This window comes from Ischnura elegans, chromosome 5, assembly GCF_921293095.1.
Source record: "Ischnura elegans chromosome 5, ioIscEleg1.1, whole genome shotgun sequence".
NCBI lineage: Eukaryota > Metazoa > Arthropoda > Insecta > Odonata > Coenagrionidae > Ischnura > Ischnura elegans.
Genome location: NC_060250.1, coordinates 25,044,571 through 25,068,626, shown reverse-complemented (window position 1 = coordinate 25,068,626; position 24,056 = coordinate 25,044,571). Strand labels below are relative to the sequence as shown.

At 37.3% G+C, this 24,056-nt stretch overlaps 1 non-coding gene across 1 annotated transcript; it reads right to left on the bottom strand.

Annotated features, from left to right (window-relative positions):
* Positions 1–11,828: 11,828 nt before the first annotated feature.
* On the bottom strand, positions 11,829–11,900 carry Trnae-uuc. Its single transcript has one exon. It is a non-coding gene; the product is annotated as a tRNA-Glu (tRNA).
* Positions 11,901–24,056: the final 12,156 nt, after the last annotated feature.

Here is a 24,056-nt window from a genome sequence, read left to right as displayed (position 1 = left end):
GCGAAATTATGACCATAGGGTAGACAAACCTAGGGTTATACTATAATACCGAGGACGGCAAAAATGTGGTCTTTCTAAGAATAGAATTGAATTTAAATGTATAAGGGATACAAAAACAAAGAGGTTTATCTGATAATTGGCGATATCATTTGGCATAGAATATTCTTCCACTGTTTATGCCTCTAAGGGAAGATAAACTCTAATTTTACTTCCTATTTAGAATAAAATATAGAATTCGCTTAAAAATATAAGCGATGATGATTTCGATAAAGTATCAATATTTTTTTTATCCATAAACTATGCATAAAATAAAATAGTTGATGCTCTTGGAGAGCTGTATAGCGGGATGACATTTAAAATGAAGTTGAGTGTTAGAAATGATTACGATAATGATATAACATTGCTGAAATTACATGGGAGTTAAATCATAGAGAGATTGGAAGACCTTGAATGAATGGAGCTAGAGACCTGAGGAATATTCTGAACTATAGGTAAAATTGGAACTTTAAAGTATGATAAAAATGATTAAGTATCGGTCACCTGTCACAAGAAATTACAAGTTAAATCTTTTGTTAATACTGAAATGCGCACACATTAGCGTACATTATTAATATTAGATTTATAGCGGCATTGAAGATAATATTGTTTAAGACTAAAAGCTCTGTTTTTCTGCGTCATGCTCAGTAAAATAGCTTGGATGCAAGGCACTGCGGATCTGTCATCCCGCACCTCATCCACCAAAATGTTCGAATTACACGTTTTTATTTAATTAAAGTTCAATTTACAATAGTTGTACTACAACTATTCCCCGAAAACTAAGATCGACCAAGCGACCAAGGAATGGAGCGGCAATCAACCTCTTGTTTCCGGCCTTATAGATGCACCCCATGGGCGTGAAAGTAACCTTCCGCGGCCATGAAATGCCGCGATACTACAATCCGAGGCAGTCCCTGGGTATGCATGTAGTATGTGCCTGCCAAGAGTGCTTGAGAGAGAGGCCATATTTTCCAACCTCACTTTTCCCCGCAGGGTTTATCCTCGGAACTCTTCTTGTGTCCTTTTATATGGTATGTCTTGTCTTATCCGTGGAGGCGGAAGGAAAGTGTCCCGCGGGAGAGAGCCCAAGGCGATATTGCCAGTTCCTCGGGGTGCGCTTCGTATCTCATGGCGTGGGCGACGATGAAATGTAATTGGGTCGGGGTAGAGGAAGCGCTGCCAGAGACTCAAAAGAGACGAAAAGAGAGGGATATGAATTACATTTTGCCCAAAGTGCTTTCTTCCCATCCTATCCGGTGTCTCCGATGTATCCTAGACTCGGTATTCCACGGCTTGTCCAGGTTTTACCGGAGGAAGATGACTTTTTCCAGGTTTTCACTAAAATAGCGAGGCAGGTGAAGAGGGAATTCTACATAAAGAAGAATCTTCTGACGGCTGAGAACACAAAGATAGGTGTAAGAAAAAATTCATCAAATATTGCAGCATGTTTATGTATGGGATAGAGTCTTTAACTGTTGACAGTAGCAGAGACGTATCGAGAAATTTAAACAGATTTGAAATGAGGTGCCACCGAACGATAATGGAGATAAAATGGATAGATTAAGTATTTAATGAGGATGAGCTAAAAAAAGTGGGATAAAAAAAGAAACTTAAAGGTCTTCTAAAAAACATAGGAAGAAGAAGTGACAACTTCGTTGGCCACATCTCGAGACATTATAGCCTATTGAAGACAATCGCCGAAGGACAGGTAGGAATGGATAGCTGCATCAAACTGTCAAATCAATCTTAAGATCACTGATTTTTGGTGATGGTGATCATTGAAATAATTGAAAATTCAGAAAATAGAATATTTTGCATAATATTTTGAAAACAGAGTAACTTGTCGTTTAAATCTGGGCGCAGCTGAGAGGGAGGCGAGAGTCAATAAAGTTACCATATTATATTAATATTTGTGCTATGTACTTCTTGATTATTTATGTTTAGGTACGTCGAGAAAATCGTGAATGAAATCAAAAATTCATAATAAATATTTACGGGGAAAATCAAAAGGCTGTAATTTTCCGATGACTTTGTAGTCATGGTGGTGGAACCAGAGAAGGATTATTAGAAAATTATGGTAAATGTGGGACATATATCAAGTGGAAATAAATACGAAAATAACTAAGATACATTTCTTATGAACTTGACCTCTTATTTATATTTAAATATGAACTCTTGAGGTTTCATTGCATATTTGCAGGCGTTTCGGAAACTTATTTTCCATTTTCAAGGCTTAACATATGGAAAGATGAGAGATACAATAAATACAAATGTGGTCAAGTATTAAACATTAATAGTACAGTCAAAATAATATGCAATGAAACATTTTAATAAATTGATTAAAAATCAGCCTAAGAAAATGGCTGTGACATACCTCTTATGTAGTTATGCATGATTTAACACTCCCAGCGAATAGAATGCATAAACTTTTCTCGGTTCTCCGCGCGGGTAAGGAATTCTAAGGCAGCCGACATTTCGGATTCCGTGTCGTTACCCACTCTCAAAGCCACTGCCTTTGATTCCCTTAAAGCGCGAAAACACGATAAAAGTCTACTAATTTTATGTAGTTGTTTAGTTTGATTGTTAGTAGCTATGCTACCATATTATATTAATATTTGCATATCTTTTTTTAATTTATAGTACAACATATTTTGCTTAAACCATCAATATCAGTATTTTTATAGCAATTTTTCGTGCGTTTGAATATGCATACCATTTCATCAAATAATCTTTTCGATACATAAAATTCCATGTATAAAAATGTTTTCTTTATTAATTGGACGGCCAGAAAGGGCACAGCACTGTATGGTATTTTTAAAAGATGATTTTCTCGTGATAACATAAGTTATATGTCGCATTAGAAGGGGAGAAGTCAAGACTAACGCTTACATAGAGAAAAAAAAAACTCGTTGAGTGAAACAGACCTGCTATCTGGGAAGTCGAGTAAGCAGCAGTGGACGAAGCAAGAAAAAAATCGTTGGTAGAATACTCCCTTCATACTATTGATAAATCCTATTCTCTTCCTCTCCCTCTAATCGGATACTCTTTCCTACAAAAGGTACAGCCACTCCTAGCTCTGCACTTCCTACTTGCAAGCCCTCTTATTTCTTCTTAAAACTTCCACTCCTTACCCACTATATCTAGCCATCCGTATCAACCATTCTAAGCCCCTAAAATGGATTTGAACTATGTCACAAACGTAAATGTAAAGCTATGAACTCTAAGGATGGATTTCTGAGTGAAATAAATCGTCTGATTCAAGGAATATTCGAATTATTATCTTCCAATCGCCTGTCGGTTATGCTATCAAAGTACTACCAAGTCGGCAATCGGAAGATAGGAGTTCGATTCTCGTCCAAGGAAGGAGGAATTTTCTCGCTGAAATACATCCATGTCAGTAGAAGTTCTATGGAAGTAATAGAAAAGATTTATTGGTTGATGTCAGTTAAACATAGTAACTCTATTGATCTCTGTATTTTCTACGGGTTCTCACCACTACAACGTTTGGATTTTGCTAACAAGGTCAGGCCTTCGATCTCAAGACATTGACTACAATGTCAACAAAGAGTGTTGCCAAAAAAAACCCAACGGACGCAGTGGGAACCTGAAGAAAATTCAGACATCATCTGATCAACGCCGCGAAAATCTTCGAACCTAAGTAACTACCGTAACTCTGTTGTTGACATTTTCCTATACATGGTGCTCGTATTTAAATGATTGAGGCCCATATTATATGAGCATCAGTGTTTGCGAGGACTAGGTGCCGCATTTATTTTATGCAGCGTCTGGAAGAAATACGCTGGAGTGCTCGTTTCATTTTCAAACTCTCTGTTGGCTCTTAGAGAACACTTTGTCGGATTTACGACTAGGAATTTATTTTGCTTTCAACGTTTGGAATAAAACTGGGAGGCCTTAAAAAAAATTCCCCGAGGCAATGCCTTGTGAAATTGATTTACTAAGACTGTCCTTATTTATTTATTTTGACTCAAGACGCAATTTCCCGCATCCGTGCACCGGAGTCATTTCTCATGAGTTTACGAGGAGAGGTTGCTCTTCAGCCCTCGCTACTTGGAATAAAAATCAGATACATCAGGGGGTCGTTTTCTCGCTCGGTTCTGACTAAGCACCTTACTTAGAAGGAGATGCCGACTACCAGAGGGACTCATTCCGTGTCAAGCAGCGCACTCTAGAGCCATTTAAAGAGGAAAACCTCAAAGGCGTCAGGTGAAACTATTCAGCGAGCGAAAATATACAGCATAATCATCTATTGATTGCGTTTATCGTTTTTCGTAAATTGATGAACGCCATTGAGGTTTCTCTCCGGCATTTGAAACCATTAATATATCTGAGATAATGTTACGAAACAGTTGATTAAAATTCATATGTGTATCCGTGATAAAAACTACAAATCGTAATTTCCGCGCTTTGATACAAAACTCAAATACCGACCACGGTTTCGACATCCTATGTAATTTTCAAGATGATACAACAATCACTCTCTCAGTATTTAATTATCTTGAAAGTGACGTGGAATGTCGGAACCATGTTCGGTAGATGAGTATTGTTTTATAGTGTAGAAATAACCATTGCAGTGTTTATCATGGATATGTCGAACTTTCACCAAGTCTAACCTGGAACGATTTTATGCGTTCCTATGTTTAGCCCAATCTGTAGGAAGACTTCATCCTCGGTAAAATTGTTTAATTTTCTTAGGTTTGTAAAACACTCGTAAAGTGGAGTTATTGAAATTCATTTGAAAAATGATAAATTAAAATAATTTTTTTCCCTTTCATTGAAAAAATGATGATTTTAAAGCTGGCCAAACGGCGAACTTGGGCGGATTTTGCGTCAGTAAAAATGAGCATTGGTTGTAGTCTTTGGCATCACCCTATCGAAACATAATGCTGTCATGCCGCGCCTTGATGTTACCTAAGTTTAAGGTGATACCGCTTTATATTCCTAAGTTTTCGAATCCCTTAAAGTTGCTGAAAGATCTTTTCTATAGGGTGTCTCTTTTTCGCTTTAGGTTTCGAGCGAGCATAGTGTATTGATTGTTGGACTACTGATTGGAGGGCCATTGGTTCAAATCCGTGGTGAATTCTTCGGAGACCCCTATACAAAATATTCTCTCAATGCGAAAGAATCTGGCACCCCAACCCTGAATGTTAGGTATTACACACCTGAGGTTTAATCCGGTGTGAGGTCTTCCCTCGGCGATCTAATTCTCTATTGGGATTAATCACTGAGTGGTTTTTGCAAACCTCTCACCATTTTCATCGATTTTAATCAGATTGTAGCGTGTGGGCTCAAATCAACCGGCCCTCGCCGCCATTATTAGGAGATTTCTGCAGTCATTACGTGGTATCTACTGGGTCGGCCCAATTACGTTGGCGTTGCTAATAAAAATAGTTGCTTCAGCTTTTTGACTGTAACTTTTGAAAGTGAATTTTCCTAGCCGATGAAGTGACAGCTTAAATCGTGCATGTCGTAAGGATTCATCTCAATTTTTTGTTCCTCATATCTTCTTCACTTTGAAGATATTACTTTGTAACGAAACCGTGGTCGGAAAAAAATACATCACCATGTGGAAAAGGCAAATTTTTATTCCTTTAACTCCCAAGATAAAGGATTTCCACCAAGTTACACCCGCTACAATTCATTAATTATCATCTTTCATGAATTGTATTGGGAGGAGGCAACCGGCAGCTAAGGTCATTCGCGCCATGGGGGAGGAAGGGTGGAGAGAAACCCGGCGTCGGCATGAGCCTGCTCTTAACGACAGGCTCCAAGAGGACCACTTCTTAACGTCCCATCTGACGGATGGATTGCTTTACTTGAAGTGTCCCCCACAGAGCACCCAAGCAGTGATCGCGCAGTCTCTTAAAAATCTCTGCCTCCGCCGGGATTTGAAACCAAGTCTACTGGCTGCGCACCCAATCCACAAACCCGAATCCCACGAATCCACATTTTTGAGGGATGGGTGCCGCCTGCTCCTCGAGGATCCTTCGTTATTATTCCATTACGGTCACCCTCGTATTCTCCGTGCCTTATTATAGATTCTTTGTTAGATGCCCAATCAGTGTCTATCGTGGATGTACGCATCATCTGCTTCTCGCGAATAAAAACACTCGTGTGGCCTCGTTCTAATTATTCCCTGTGGGCCTCTCACGCTTCGTCTGCCGCACCGTCCTCTGTATCGCAATGATCATTATACCTTTACAGGAATTCGAGTACCCTGCATGAACCAGTGCTAATTATATCCTAAGGTATGTTTATTAATGAAGCCATGGCGAATTTCTTTTGTAGTACTGCAGTTCGGAATCATTATCTTTTACCTTACGAATTTGTTGTTGGCTTCCCCTTCTTGCAGTCATTTCCCAATGCAATGTTTTAGATAAATAACATGCCGGTGAAAATACGGAACACAGTGGAAAATGACTACAAGAAGGAAAAACCAGCAACAAATTCGCAAGATACAAGATAATGATTCCATACTGCAGTACTGCAAAAGAAATTCGCCATGGCTTGATTAATAAACATACCTTAGGATATAATTAGCACTGGTTCATGGAGGGTACTCGTATTCCTGTAAAGGGATAATGATCATTGCGATTCGGAGGACGGTGCGGCAGACCACCTAGTTAGGTCAGGTCAGGGCATCTGACTTAGATACCTATGTATAAGAGTTTAAATTCCCAACTCTTCAGAACCCTTTGAGAAAGCGACCAGCATCGGTCGGGAAACGTTGTGGCCACCCAAGAATTGACGCAGCGACATAGCCCAAAAGATGACGAGTACCCGCGAAGTTTTAACGAAGAATTAATAAGCAGGTATTTTATTTTTTACGCCTTTTTTAATTAATTCACCGAATCAGGCTGTGACGGTAGGCATTGGATTTCGGACATTCGTTGAAAAGTGGGTTGGTTGTTTTATTGAATGGTTTGGATAAATTCTGGAATTCGTTTTTCTGCCTTAATCCAGTTTTAAAATAATGAAATATATATGCGGCAAAGAACGAAGCACAGTGAGAAGAAGACGAAACACACGCGACGAGACATGGTTGTGCATCGCAGTGCGTCATCGGTTTCATTGTAGGGACGGAGTCAGCCTCCGTGTACTTTTTAATGACAGCAGTGCGTGGAGCGGCGCGGCGGGCGAACCAGAAAGAAGTCTTTCCAAATAAAACGAGAAGGGATCCATTTGATCTCTTTCGCCGTACTTCATAGTCCCACAATCACTGCGTCGTACAGTGGGCACACACTAAAAAAAAACTAGCCAAAAGTTCTTGAGGAGAAAAATATTCCATTAGTGAATTTGTGGATGCGTTTAGTGATGTAAATGAAATAGTACCTATATTGATGTCATTATCAAGTCGACGGGTGGAAGTGGAAATTTTGAATAAATTTCTCCTTAAATTTTATTTAATTTCTACTAAATTTTTCCGAAAGTTTAGCTCACGTGAGTCACATGAAAGGCGAGTAGTTCAGAATAAATAAGAGACAGTTTCCAATGATTAAAATTTGTCTATGAATTTATTTTGATTTTTGAAAATGATTGTGAATCACAGTGATATCTTCAACATTCTTTTTATAAAATAATTTCAAAGCTGAAGGGGTAATAGTTCACTGAAATATGGGATTTTTTGGCATTGGCATTTGTGAATGTAAAACTAAAGTTCCGTTAACTTCTGCGGTTTAATTTATTTTCATAGTTGCAGTAGCTATAGATTAATGTATTGGCTTCGAGGTGACTGCCATTACGTGCTTATCATAGCGATTGGTGCGCAGTATTTATTTTCCTAGCCTCTCCTTTAGCACTCTTCATGCCAAGGGCGTGAGTGCCGATGGAAGAGAGTTTTTTCGGCTCTCACGTGCTACACACGCGGCATTATGTCCATGGCGATATCATCACCCAAGCCTACCTAACCATTATAGCAGCATCAACGATCACTTCCTAAACTTTAACGGCCTCGTAAAGCCAAAGAAAAAATGTTAAACCTACCGGATGAATCTGCATGATGCCTCCGTTCCTGTTCAAAGTGTTCTCCAAAGCAATAAAACGAACAAAGCAGGCAGATAGGCTGTGTCCAGCTGGACATTTAGCTCTGAACGTTACGCCACATGTCGTAGATCGGAGAATTTGCATTCATACGGTGCCTACGTTGCCATAACGGACGAATTTTAGTTTCCTTTTATACCGCCTCCAGAGAGCAAAGATAAAAATGCAAGCTGACTCCTCCACTTTATGCGCAAGGTGCAAATAGAACGCACATTTTTTTTAATTCAGTACAATATAATATTCATCATTAAATTCCGTTTTACTAACACTATCTGGTCAAATTGGTGCAATAGTTTGAATCATCAGGCAAATTTCTTCATTGCTAGTAGGACACGAATTTACTCAGATTATTGCTAAATAATCAAAGGTAATCAATCGATTGCATTCCCTCTTCATTAAATCTATCCGGTACCCTAATGCTAATTTTAATACTTCAACCGTTTATCATCATTACTAAATTAAATAAATTCCGTGATACCTAGTTATTTGTTTCGTCTTTAGCCTCCGCTCTTGAATACTCAATGGTTTATGCCGTATTATATATTTTCATTCCCGTGAGTCTCGGAATTTTATAATTCTCTCGCGTTTGTAACCTATCGATGACTTCCACGAGTAAATTGTTGCCACCGAGCATCGGCTATGACTGGCCACAAATTTCATTGTAAAATTCAATTCCAGGGTTTAAAAAAATCATGAATTGAAATCTAAAACATGAGATAGTGGTCAAAAAGTCAATATTTTAATGAATCAATATATAATTCTTGTTGATGGTTTTTTTTAGTGCATTGCAATGTCATAGCTGAGAGATATAAATATGATTTAAAAAATTATTTCTTTTGGCATATGATCTCTCAATATGAGTAGAATTTTTCAACATTATTTCTTATTTTTGGTAATTTCTTTTCAGCTTTTTTAAGAAGTTGTGATTAATTCAGTGGCAAAAAATTTGAATTTTTTTCGAAATTTTAGAGTTTTAGTCTCAATTACTTTTCTACCATTAGTTTTTAATGTGTGAAGAAGATGGAAGACCTAGAAATTCAGAATAAAGTATATTATTTAACTTATAGGTCGCCTAAATATTATGCGATGCAGCGTATTATGGAGAATTTTGTCGTTAAAAAGGTTATTAAAGGTGTATTGTCACTAAAGTTCTCAAATAACACTAATAAATAAAAAACATTAAAGTAAAAAAATTAATTTAAGTAGGTATGTAGTCCTGAAATATTCTTCTCTGCTCCCCGAATGCCAGCAACAACTAGTTAAAAATTAAGTCTGGTACTCAAACTACAATTAAGAAACACGTATATAGTGCTTCGCTATGTTGCCTTTTATTTTGAATTGGCCACTGTATATTACAATCACATATTATCACGCTAATTCGAGTCTAATTATATATTCCGATGCAATTGAAACAAGTTTCTGGGGGCACTTTGCATTTTTGTGTAATTAACGCTCAATGTTGTAGGAGTCATACGCGAAGTCTGTATGAAAATCATAGCAACTTCTATTTTTCCTTTTTTTCACACCAGATTTTTGAGGCGCCACAGGAATCTGCAACCTAGATAGCACCCGGCCGTGTCATTGATCATGGACTGCGGCCAAAGCGTGTTGCGAGGATACGAATGCTCGCGAAACAAAACAAAACACACTCGGGAGGGCGCCAACGCGGCACTGCAGGGTGCCCAGCGATGCATCCCATCCCCAACCGAACGCGACCACAGCAGTTCTTCTGCGACCGCTCCGCGTGATTGAGACGTCCCAGGGCTCGCTCTGCGAAAGCTCAGCCGCAGTAGCTAGCGAGGAGTATGGCAATTGCGAATTTGGGTTTCCCCGCTACAAGAGGCGGTAATCCAACTTGAATCACTTGTGATGCCGTGATCTCTCTCTAAATTTAATGAATAATAATAATAATGATTATAATAATGGTTCCATGTTCCAACAGATTTTTATAGCTCCAATTCTCTGTTGCATTGCTGCTATAGGTATCATAAAAAATACGAAATAGTTTAAAAATACTAAACCTTCATCCAAATACATTCATCAAACTGCATAAGGCCGTAGTAAATTCAACATGCCATATCACCAGATGCCATAACACCAACATGAAAGAATTTTGACTTTTTGACCACTATCCCATGTTTTAGATTTCAATTCATGATTTTTTTAAACCCTGGAATTGAATTTTACAATGAAATTTGCGGCCAGTCATAACCGATGCTCGATGGCAAAAAATAAAATGAATACCAGAAAATTTATCAAAGTAATAGATCAGTAAAGAGTTACGTTGTTGAGAAGCCGTTCTCTTAACCTAAAATAACTCAATGAATACTGAAGAAAATTTAAAGAAAAAGGACTATGTTAATATTAATGATAATGATGATAAAAATTTATTATCGTGGTCTCCTTATTTTTTAGAAATTCATAAATTTAAAACGAAAATAATACATTTACACAAACAATAAAGAAATCACGCAAAATAAAATAATGCTGCCAAAACTCCTGAATTATGTGTACACATAGAGTGAATAGATTGTACAATTATTCGTAGATTGAATGAGTATACAACAATGAAAAATGCCATACTCAATTTCCCTTTTTATTTTAGCATGTTGGAATTTATTAAGAAAACTTTTCTTTTAAATCTTTCCGAGGATTTACATGTTTAAAAAATCATCCACTAGTGAATTCTATCTGCGGGGAATAGACGCTACGAAATATCTATGGAATAATTCTGTTCGGTGGTGTGGGATCTATAGATCCGATAGTTGAGTTCTTGTAGATCGGTGAAATACATTCCTTTTAATTACAAGGTACGTTCGGAGAGTAAGTTCCCATTTGTAATAAAATAAAGAACAAATACAGATATTTCAAATAATTTTATTGCTCACACCTCTACTACTCTTACATTATTATTCGACGTAGATCCCGTGATTTTACAGGTATTTGTCCTAGCGTGGGACAAGTTTTTGTATACCCTCTTTGTAGAATGTTGCCGCCAGTGTAGTCATTCATGAAATAACATGTTCTGTGAGCTCTTCGTGTCTGTTTTTCGATGTTTTTTTTTATCATCCTCCGTACAGCCCCGATATCGCTTCAAGCAAAATTCACTTGTTTCTGCATCTGAGGTCTTTTCTTGGCGGTCAGCGCCACAAATGCTACGAAGAGCTAAAAGAATGACTTACCTCATGGATGACTACACTGGCAACAATTTTCTACGAAGAGGGTACACAAAAACTTGTGCCACACTATGACAAATACTTGGAAAATCACGTGATCTACGTCGAAAAATAGAGTAAGAGTGTTAGAGACTATAAATTTCTTTGAAATATCTGTATTTCAAAACGGAACTTACTTTCCGAATGTACAACGTAGGGATTTAGGATATGAGTGGACGAAGGATTGACTAGAGAGCTGCCGAGCGAATTTCTCAAGCGCTCTAAAGCATGCGAAAAATTATTATTGAGATTTTTCCTGCTGTGCGAGCAAATTGAATTCGTATGAAATCAATTTGTATGCTTTTACGTTATCTATTTTTATTTTATTCTCAAACCACCGAATATAGCTCATATTGGCCATTTTACATAGGGGTATTCAACAAATTTGACAAGTGAACAAGTACACGAACAACCATTCCCTGGAAAGGGGAAACCTAACCAAGCGTGAGTCGAACCCACGACCTCTTGTTTAGAAGGCGAGGACGTTACCCCGCCGCCAACGAGGCCGGCAAAAAAAAGTTCCCACACCGGGAATCGAATCCGGGCCTTCTGGGTGAAAGTCAGATATCCTAGCCACTAGACCATATGGGATATATCATGAGGGTAGAGAAAAATTAATAAATTTTTATTTTTAAAACCAAAGCAGGAACATATTAGCACATTACCTAAAACATTGTGCACATGGTATAGGTAGATTTTAATTGCCTTAAACCATGGAATTCAGTGATAACAATATTAATACAAGGGATAAATTTTATAAGGAATCTATTTCATATGTTCTTGATTTTATCATAAATGATGTTGGAGGAATACATTGTCATTTATTTAAAGTCAAATTGATTGGCCAATTCTCAAAGGTTGAATATCTGAAGGTCAATGTTTTTTCGTAGACATAGTACTTTGGTATTATGATACAGTTGGCTAAATGCTTTGAGGCCTCCAATAGATTTGTAGTCCCAACCAATTTACTGATAGAATATAGGTGAAAGAAGCGACGAAAATGTCACCGCGTCACGTCGCCAGCATTATTGCAATCCTGACAAAAATGAATAAGAACGGGAAAAAGAGAAAATGTTGCATTTGTCTTCATTTTGAATGGGATTTTTTGTGTTCATTATCTCCACCATCTTTCAATGGTTTTAGAGTCAATTAAAACCATATTAAGCCTAATATTCAACTTGCTGTTTGACCTCTTAACGCTACCGGTTTGGTGCATTTTGATTTCAACTTCCCCTTCCCCTGAAACCGTATCGTGTTCGAAGCCATATCATAATCACAACTCAAATCGCAGTAGTTTAACATTCGAATATAACTCAGAACGTCTTTTTTATTATTTCCCCATTTTCTTGATTTCTTCTGCGTTTGCAGCGTGCTATGCATTTGCTTTTTGCCTCCTGACTCTCAATAATAAATTTTTGTCTCTTCAAAATATCTCTAGTAAAAAATAAAAACTATAAATCTTCAAGTTAGTCGTTAACATCAATGATGTCCCTGTTTATGTTATCAATTATGTTGCGAAATCTTTTATCGTTTACTCACGGTATTATTTTTTTTAACATTGTTACTAGTCCAGGAAATGAAGCTCATAAAAGTGAAAAACCTTGCAATTTTTTCAAACAGAATCGATTTGCACCAAAATTTGGGATTAGACTAATTATACCCCCTACTTCAAAATCTATATTATGCCGAAGGGCGCTTTTTATTTTTTAGGGGTGAAAACAACCCCTAAAAGCTGAAACTTAAAAAATTATTTTTTAAAGCTAAATATGAGTAAAATTTAGTTTAAATTATTTGTATAATTATTTTTTTATGTTTGGAAAATAATTTTAAGGTGTTTCAACCCATAATAATCAACTCTTATCGGGGGTTTATGTAATAAATAATTTTCAAACTGAATCGTATTGTATTAAAAATTTGTGTTTATTCTAATCATACCTCCTTTAAAAAATTTTTTCAAACCGAATCGATTTGCATAAATATTTGGGATTAGACTAATCATACCCCGTTCTTCAAAATCTATACTATGCCGAAGGGCGCCTTTTATTTTTCAGGGGTGAAAACTACCCCTAAAAGCTGGAACTTAAAAAATTATAATTTAAAGCTAAATACGGGTAAAATTTAGTTTAAATTATTTGTATAATTATTTTTTTATGTTTGGAAAATAATTTTAAGGCGTTTCAACCCATAATAATCAACCATTATTGGCGTTTAATGTAAAATAATTATTTACCCTAAAAATAAAAATTATTTATCACATGGTATCTTCTTATTCACTTTCTTACTCCTTTTATTATGTATTCACTTTTTTCTCTCATGATTTTAATCACAGCACAGAAAAGATATAATATAAAGGATATACATAGGATAAACAGAACAAACTTCGTCATGGTAACATAAACAAATAAATGTACATTTATGTAGACACTACATAAGTGTACTACATGAAACACAATCAAACGGAGACTGTATGGCTTCCAGTCTTCCCACCACATGCATGCTCACAGGTCACTGTGAGTGAGAGCACACATACTCACATATGTGTATGTATATATAGACATCTTATGGGTATGTGTGTTTATTTTGTAGCAAATTTGAGTGTATCGTTAGCTTCTTACGTGAAATACACAAAGTATATGCTGATTATGAGGAATATCATGCTCTGAATTTGTGGATTTCGAATTTTTCGAATATAAATTTGACTGGTATTTCAAACATAGCTCCTTTATTTTTTATGATACAAAGTTCATTTAAATTGTATTTTGTAGGGTTTTTACTGGCTACAAGGCCGTGTGAATTAAATTTTTTTCGAGTCATTAATTTTGAAAGGGGAGGGATTTAAGGGTTTAAATAAGGTGAAGCTCCCTTGGAAATAGAGGTTTTAATTATCAATATCTCACCAAATATTTATTGTAAAGAAAATTAAAACACACCAAAATATTTGGAAATAAAGAAACTACAATTTATTACTCTTGCATTTTTTCCATATCTCCAGTTTTTTTGGAGTTATTTTGAAAAAAATAGCATTTTTAACGAAATTGTAGAAAATAACTTTTCACTTTTTCCTCCAATTTTTTCAAAATTTAGGGTTGTAAATTAAAAAAACTTATAGGCTCAATTAAAAATACTTAAATAAAGAGAAATACTGAAGGACATTGATCAATTTTGCCTAGTGTGGTAATAAGGAGTTGTTTTCACTGATTTTATCGTACAAAAAAGTAGGGACTGATCTTATTTTTAATCATAACTCGCTCAAATTTCATGATAAAAAATATTTTTTCTCATTTTAAGGAAGTTTTTTAAAAACAATTTTAAACAGATTACATAATTTTTCCTCGAAAATTACATTTTTCCCGCTATTTGGTATTGAATCTTTCAAATTTAGCATATGACAAACAATACATAACCATCAACAAGTTGTAGCTCGGTCCGAATTGGTCATAAAGATAATATAAAGTAAGACTTTTTATTTAATTTTTTACAAGCTACAGTTTTGTAACCCACAATTTCCTAATAAAATTAATACTTTTCAAGTTATTTGCCTATAATCGATTAAAATCGTTGATTTTTTCGTCAAAAAACTTACATTCAATCGCAAATAACTCGAAAAATATTTATTTTGCGCAAAAAATAGATATAACATTTTATTCTTAGAATTTATTTTTCTATCCTGTGGTCAAAATATAATTAAAATTTTCCACCCCCGAGATGGGGTGGAAAACAACCCCCAGGGTAAAAGCGCCCGTCGGCATGATATAGATTTTGATTCTTGGTATATTCCGTACTTATTGTGAAAATTTCAAGAAAATCGATTCAGTTTGAAAAAATTGCAAGCCAAAATGCTTCATTTTCTGGACTATACATGATATCTTTCTTAGTAACGTTTAATTTAGCATTAAAACGGCTTAAAGGTTCTATTTGTAATAATAATAATAACAAAATGCCCTAATTCGGGCGAGGTTGAGACTAAGAAGTCCTCTCTTCCACGTAACCCCTCTATAGCGTCAATGCAAACATTTAAAAAAATGGCAGACAAACGTTTACAATACAAAGGATATACAATATTCACTATTTGTGAAATGCAAAAAAATATAAACAACTAAAGCACTGTACCGGAAATCGGAGAATCCTGGCTAAGGCGAATGAATTTTTTCAAAATTTGTGCATTGCGGGTGACTCCCGTAAAAGTTATCACCGTGACTAGTCCCGGTATGCTTAAAACCCGGTATCTTCTATATTATTTCTACTGTATAGATACCTTTTTCTCAACTTATACGCAACTAAACTCTACAAATGAGGTACCAAAATGCACAGAATTTATCAGAGAACATGCGACGGCATATCTTACTTCCTACATATTGCTATTGTTTCCTAAAATTGGATTTTAAATAATTAAAAAAAACGTTAAATATTCCTGACGTTAACGGCGCACAAACTGATACATTTGTTCATTTGCAACAATATGTCGCATTCTTTAAATAACTTTTATCAAAATGCGGCTGATTCAATATTCAAGTCTCCTGTTGATACGTAACTATGAGTCGTCATGTGCGTTTAACAGAGGATAGTGTAATTACTTCCAATGTTGTGTTTAAAGAGGTCCTCTGACCTCAATTTGTACATGAACATTCCAATTAAATTTGTACATAAGACCCTGCCTTTTTTCTGCATTTTAAAATTAGAAACGCGCCTATCCCTCTGTGGACCTGCATTGAAAAGAGCGGGGGAACCCCGCTGGGAGCGGGCGCAGCACGCTCGTAGGTACTTAATTCTGTAACTTCTAAATCATTTCCTTTAACACATGGACGGTCGCAAGCTCAGTCATAGGGTTTATGTGTTTGACGGATGTCTGTCCCTTTAAAGAAGGACACCGCGTCGGTCTCAAATCAGGCCTTCATCCGTGGCATCCCTCCTGCTATTGGCGAAGGCCCACTTCCTCTCCCTCCACCCCCTTCCGTGGAATCGAGTGGTGTGTATCGCTCTCTCCGGAAATGAGATGACGCACGGGGGCGCCACTATCTTCCCTCTCTCTCTCTCTTGCCGCCACCAACATCCCCACCGGAGGGGCAATGGAAAGGCAGAACCCTTTTTTTAAAGATTTTTTATTCCCAGAAGAACATCCTCCCCTAAGGGAATTTCCTCAAACCCTTTGATAAGAAGAGGGTGTCTTCCAGCCATCAACCATCCCGCTCTCTATCCGCGAACGACTCTGGCATCCAAATGTCCGAGACAGCCGTCAGCCCATACCCCTCTTGTTGGCGATGGAAAATATTATGATTCACGATTTCTACTCCTTACATAGCACAGAATGAGGGGTTTCCACCGAGAAAAGGTTTGATTGCTGTAGACTGTTTTATATTTATAGAAAATGTAAAATCAGCCCTTTTGTTTCATCTTCGTTGAGAGTCATTTGTGCTTTCCATACCACGCCATATCCATATTGAGTTTTAAAATCTAAATTTTTGTATCTTCTCTTCAGGCAACGATACCCAAAGCTTCCGAAATTTTATTGCAATTAGGATGTTGATGTGGCTGTGGCAAAAAACTTAGGATAAGTTCTTTATACCACAAGACGCATCATAAAAATAAATATGGGCGTATCACCACGCTAATATTTGAGATCCTAGCTAATGAATGCTGTTATTGAAGTCAATTATGACGTGAGTTGCTTGAAAATGACATCATTTGCGGATCATTAAGCTTGTATTGTCCACATATTTTTCCGCTTTTCGATTTCCAAGTACGTAATGTATGTAATGAAAAATATTTACTCGCAACATTTATCAAAAGTATTTGTTTTGGATTATGCAGACATGTATTCAATTTTCCATTCCAACGCTTGCCGTATTTGATCATTTTTAGATTTAGCGCAATGAAAGTATGTGGTATAGTCCCATTGCCCGCGTACTTGATTTCATTGATAAAGAATTTATAAATCATGTGCTAGCTAGCAAGGAAGTGGAAGGAATTTTGAACACATGAGATACTAGTGTGGAGGGCTTGAGGCTGTTTTTAGGTATTTTTTGCGTTCTTTACCGTGTTCATTAAAACTATTAAATATAAATGCATGACATATTTACAGCTGAAATGAATAGCCTACAATCATTTGAAAAATAATATATCCGACACAATAATTTCCTCATAAAAGGAATCAGCCCTCGAAGATACCCTTCGATTGCAATTACAATCAATTTTTTCAATATTCTTCTACGGTCACTGACCGTCATAAGTAGCTAACTTATGGTCACGGAGTCAATATTTCGGATGATCAAATGCTTGTGAATGTTTACGCGGTGAGGTAAAGATTCATCGAAGAAGTTTACGGGATAATCACCGCGTGTGTCCACCTTTGAAGACAACAGTTCCACCAGCATTGCAGCTGGCTTCTTATTTCATCGACTTGAAGAGACCATTGGAATGCTAGTGAACTGTTGTATATCAACTCACGCGGTCCATACCCCCACGCCTATACCCATACGCCTACATACAACGGAAGAAGATCATAAAAATAAAATAAGAGAGATAGACTGTAGAAAGGACGGACTAAGAATGTATTTTTCCCACGATCAATAAGAGATTATAACGGCAGCGTTAGAACTCACAAATAGATTAGATGACTTGTAGTGTAGCCTACTAATATATGTATACCTTATTGGATGTTCATGAATTTTATTATTATTTCTAACAGCATGCGATAGTATAATTTGTTAGTATGCGCAATGTTTTTTGGACCGTGCGGTGTGTATGTGGGAATCCAATTGCATGCTGCATGCTGCATGCTGGTGATTGATTACCCCCTGCCAAACAACCTAGGGGTGGCTCGCAGGGTATTATGTAGACATAGGTACCCCATAAACCACTCTGATGAATTGTGTATAGTTAATTTTAGTGACTTTTTATGATTTTGAATCTTTGATTGAACCTCATTCACTTGGCGCTCAAAGGCAAAATCGGTTTTCTGTTGCTTTTGCTATCGTCTCAAGCTGGACAACAAGATACCATAGCTGGTCTTTTGTTGAAACTTCGTGAAAAAAATATATATTTATATAAGTTACTACCGTCTAAGTAGAACACACTCATAGATAAAATTACTAAATGATTATATTTAGATCCTCATTAAGAGCTTATTTCCCATTCTACTTAAAAATGAGATACCATTCAGGACAGCAGTTTATTTAATTTGTTTACAGCATAAAATAGCTGAAAGAGCTCGATATGAAGAGTAGGTTTTATTACACCACAATTTGTTCGCAATTATTGAGATATACTTCATATTTGTGTTTAGAATGGAGGTAATGGTCACTCAATAAAATTGAACGTATTTGTGTTGGTTGTAAATAAGTTTCACTAGTTAATAACAAGTCACGTGAATAGGAATGGGTTCGAGACTGCACGGCGTGGATATAGATCGCTTTGAGATTTCTAGGAGCTCTGACATTGAATCTACGTTGCATTTCATCACAATCGTTCGAAATTTTCAAAATTACTCTTACGTATTAAGAATGTTAAAGAAGAATAAAGAAGAATAATAAATGAACCAATAGGTTGAGGTGATTTTAGGTGGTTGATGTCCAATAATTTCCGAATTTTCAGAATCCAGTTATATAGGTATATGGAGGACGCTCTCAGCGGTGGCTTGTTTTACATATAACTCATTAAAATTCAGGGCAATTGTTTGCTTTGGCAGGATGGCTAATGGCCAGGGTCATCAGAATCAACAAATGGTGGAACGATGTACATTTCCTGGTCAACATTCACTGTTAATTCAAGGGTGGGTAAACACATTTAAAGATGGCATTCATTCCATCAGGAATAATCGCCAAAAGTTCACCGGTGATGGGAATTTTGAATCTGGTGTACAGCAAGGACCAGCTTCGTCCACATATTGTTTACGATAACAACTTAGGAAATACATAAACATCATGCATTGCGAGGCAATTCCCGGATGCAAAGATGCAAACTTTTGTAATAAGGTCAATGTTATGCACATTAATTTCAGTGGAAATACCTTCAATTTCTTTTTTACTTATATGGACTGGTAACCGATTGTTATGAGTCAATTTGAATCATCACAATTTGTATTGATTAAGAACATAAAATTAGTGGATTTCATGTCAATTAAGGATTATGTTCTGTTGGACATAACACGTCACAAATGAAAGTGAGTTACCTATATCGAAACTACCCAAACAGCAAGAAATATTTTGCATCCCTGATCCGCGAATTTTGTATCCTTTTTTCTAGTTCATATTTGCAAATGTAATGACCTTATAACAGGGCCGTTTTAATTTTAAATAAAGCATTCTTCTTATCGGTTTAATTTTCAGCATAGGAAATTTTTATCCCCATATATTTTTCATTTTGGTTATAAGCATATATAACAACTGTAACTGCAGAAAAATATGAGTTGTTTTGTGAAAATAGGCGGAGCAAAATACGTCCAGCTTAATTTTACCAATTCACTTGTGAAATAGCGCTGTTAATTAGTAATTCACTCCATATCACACTACTGCCTCAGAAACATAACCAACTCAATTAGCTTGCATGCTCCCAGTGCGCGTTTATAGCTGAAAAATGAATATTCCTCTTTGTTTCCTGAACCTTTTTTTCCTCGTGGAGTTGTGAATACATGACGTAAGCTTTTCAAACCACAGGTTTGGACCTGTTTGTTTAGTTTCCATAACAATGAAGTATACAATAGACTGATAAGTTGTTGAGATATTTAGGAAGGTACATTTTATATAGATGAGGATGTTTATGCAAATATATACACTCCCACGCACAATGGATTTCCATTGCACGGTACTTTATTAATAGATTTTGATGATCTGCGATCAAAATGTTTTTGACTGGAACACGTATACACGTTGCTTCAAGCCCGTGGTTTGACTCTGGTATATAATCATCAGTCAGCAATCCGATGATTTATATGACGGAGCGTAAATTAGCCAGTCCTTTAACACGTAAATAGTTCGTCTTGTTTATATCCTTCATCACTCCTTCAATGTTACTCACTGGAGGCCTTCCTCTATTCAGTGATGCGGACTAACAAAAAATATTGGGGGGGGGGGCCCAAACCGGGGATCTTACCCCGGGAAATTTTATAAGTAGTGAGTTTTAAAGTTTTTTTTTTAGGGTAAGTTCTAGCGTTTGAATTTCCCAATTTAACGGCTCACGAAGGCCTCTAGCCGCAGCGTCGGGACATGGAAACCGAAGCCAAAGCGCCTCGAGGGATAGGAAGGGGGGGAGGGCAACTCGCCTCCCAGCTTCGCCCGCGACGATTCCAAGGAGAAACTTGATACTCATGATAAATTTGATACGGATCGCTGGAACAGGCGTCGCAGTCTGAGTTGATATGTGACACCTAATGCAAGCCAATTAAAAATAAAAGAAGCCAGCTTATTGGGGCCGAGTTCCTCTCTCATGCGCTGAAAAAATAGGCTTGTGAATGCGAAGATCCTTTTGAGTTACACCTTTTTCGAAATTGTTGACGATGTCATCTTCATTATGTAGGCAGGCATTTCGTCAAAATCACGTCGCCGACTTCGGTGGCGGCTGGGTAAAGTCCTCGCTGCCAAGCAAGGAATCACGGGATCGAGTCCCGCCCAGGTAGGTTTTCCCTGTCCAGCTCTTGGTTGTTCGTGTAATTAATTGTTAAATTTGTTTAATACTCAATATAAAATAGGTCAATATAAGCTGTATTTGGTGGTTTGGGAATAAAACAACAAAAATTCAGTACTGAATTGTGGTTTGTACAATGTTATTTTGACGGAATGTAGTCGTTTTACACAATGAAGATATCATCGCTCGCAGTTTTCGAAACGGAAGGGAAAAACGGGTGGCAAATGAAAAATGGAGAAGTTTCTCATTTGATATATAGGTACTTAAGCGAAATATATTCAACTAACACAACAAATTATTAATAAAATGTAAAATAATATGCCAACTAGCTTGCTTGAAAGTCACACTTGAATGCGAAAAACAATGGTTACTAAAGTTACAGGTAGAAATATTTTTTAATTACACCGATGAAAAGAAACAATGAAACAACACGATGGAACAAAAAATTCTGTGTGATGCTATGATGCGCGAGGCTGTGTGGTTCAGAAGCCCTTGAAGGTCCACTTAAAATTTTTTCTTCCACTGATGTCCCCTCAGGGTATGAAGATTTTTTTGCGTCTAGCTCTTTCATAATTAGGATGAAGCTGGTGGCCACAGATCTTGGCAGTCTTACGAATAATTCTGAGTAGAAATTTGGTTTAATTGCAATTAAAAAGTCGGCGAAAGAGTTTCTTCTGTCGTCAGTTTATTTTGAGTTTTAGGTATTTTCCACCATTTCTGTAATATCAGTTTCCCTCGGGTGGGGGTGGTCATGGTCATTTCCGCGATAATCTTCGCAGCCGCATCATTCCCTTGCGAGCGGAGTGTCATAGATGTGGATAGCGATAGCTCAGCTGCTGATGCTTTCTCAAATCAGCCACTTTGCTGCTCTTATTGTTAGACCTGTCACTAGACCCCTTAAGGTCTTCCTAAGGTCTTTCTTTGCTGCTGTACCCAGAAAAAACAGGAAATAGATAGCTATAGTGATATACAATCGCCTTGGAGGGAAGTAAAGCCAATACGAATACGTTAAACAATAATAGGTTATAACCTGAGCAAGGAGTCTCAAGGAGATTATTATAAATGTCAGCTGGGTATATCCTTCTCTGACAAACATCGACTTTTTTCAAATCTGTCGCTGATTCTCTTGCATTCGTCCCATTTCTAGAAATACGAATTGAAACAGTATTTGTTCATGACATTCTGCATTATTTCTTTCGTCTTCACTTCCTGCTCCCAATTAAACTTATTGAGAAGATATTGAACGGCAAATTTACGTTTTGAGGACAACGAATTTTCACTTCCATTAACAATAACGTCATGTGCGAAAGATCCACAGAGAAAAAATCATCCGCCTTGACCGGGATCCCGGTGAAGGCGGATGATTTTTTCTCTTTGGATCTTTCGCACGATTGTGCATTGCGGGTGACTCCCGTATAAGTTATCACCGTGGCTAGTCCCGGTATACTTTAACTATAACGTCATGTATTTTCTTTCGTGTTACTTTCATGCGCTCAACTTTTTCTTATCCGAAATATCGACAATCTGAATCATCAAAGATGAAAATCGAAGTTAGAATAAAATTCCCTGCATAATACGACACACAAAATCAGTGAGATATTATTCTTGGAAAACATAGGAACCTTTTTATCATTGTGAGATATCCTCCAGTAGTGGTAGTTCGTCCTCAGTGCTGAAATCTCACGCTCTAGGGAAAATAAACCTTGGTTCTTCGCTTCCCCAGCACAAGCACTGAGATCCTTCACACTCACTAGTAAAAGTTGACTAATTTGCTCGGTAAAATCGTGACAGGAATGTTTTCAATCGATTGGGAAGAAGCATTTGTGGAAATCCCCGTGCGAGCCACCTCTTACAAATCACCCGTATCGAAGAGAAGCGATCCTCAAAATGACAAAAACCCTTCATATAACGAGGCAATAAGCGGCATTTATAGAAATGGACAGTGTGAACGAAACCCTTGGGGCGGGCTCGCGGGTTACACTCCTAGGGCAGGGTCTATAAGCGCGAGCTTTTTACCTCTGCACCCAGAAGGGGGAAGACAGGAAGGAGAAGGGAAGGAGGCGCCGCCGCGATGGGAGCCCGACGACGCCTCCTGGGAGGGGATAGGGAAGGAAGGGAGGGGACGAGGAGTCCCGCACCGTCACAAGGCGGGCGAGCCCTACTTACAGCGAAACCAAGCTTACGCAATTAATATGCTACCAATCCTAGTAGATTTTCCTATGAGGAAGAAAAATCTATCGATCGAATCGGTAGATTATAGAAATGGACAGCTATGCTTTAAGTACCAAACTTTTTAAACGCTAGATAAAAATCGTAAGACTGAGGTAGGTTTTACGGGCACAATAGGGATGAACGCGGTAGGCAGGGTAAGCCCGCCGCCTCTTTCGACCCCTTTTCAATTTTTGTGCTGATGGGAGCTATGAAAGACCTAGGAGAGTGTTGTTAGCAAAATGCGGGTGCATCGCGGTAAGATATGGGTTCTCCAAGATAAATAAACTTTTTCCTTACAACCGTGCACTTTCCGAGACAAGCTTCTGACTTGTAACGCATTGCTCTGCGCATAGTTATGGAAAAGTATCCACTTTAAAATGGAGGTGGGGAATCTTGCATGTTATGCTATAGACAAGAGTTATTCTGTGAACGGGCCCATTTTTATTTCATTTCATCATTTTAAAATAATACACCAACTGAAGAACTAGATAAATTTGAAGGATAAGGAAACGTGGCCATTAAGGAATTCGGAGGGAGGTGATGAGTTAGAGAAGAAATTAAATTGTTAATGCCTCCACATATTTCACGTTTATCAGAGGCATCAAATAGTGTAGACGGAAAATGTTAATATATTTTGGGGTAATCCCGTTTCAAGATTTTAAAATGGCTGTTTCCTGTCGTATGCCCAAGACCTCATCAGGGCCAATAACCGCGTGGATTGAATTAAGCATCAATTTATTGGTGGTATTTTTTCAATAATCTTCCGGGAGCCTAGGGAATTAAAATGAATAGGATCAAATTATATATACACAACGGACAGAAGATTAGTGAAACATGGCCTTCAGTCATTTCTGGAAACAAATGCACCTGTATAACTCTACACCAGCATATCAAAACTTTGCCTGCACACGGCCATTA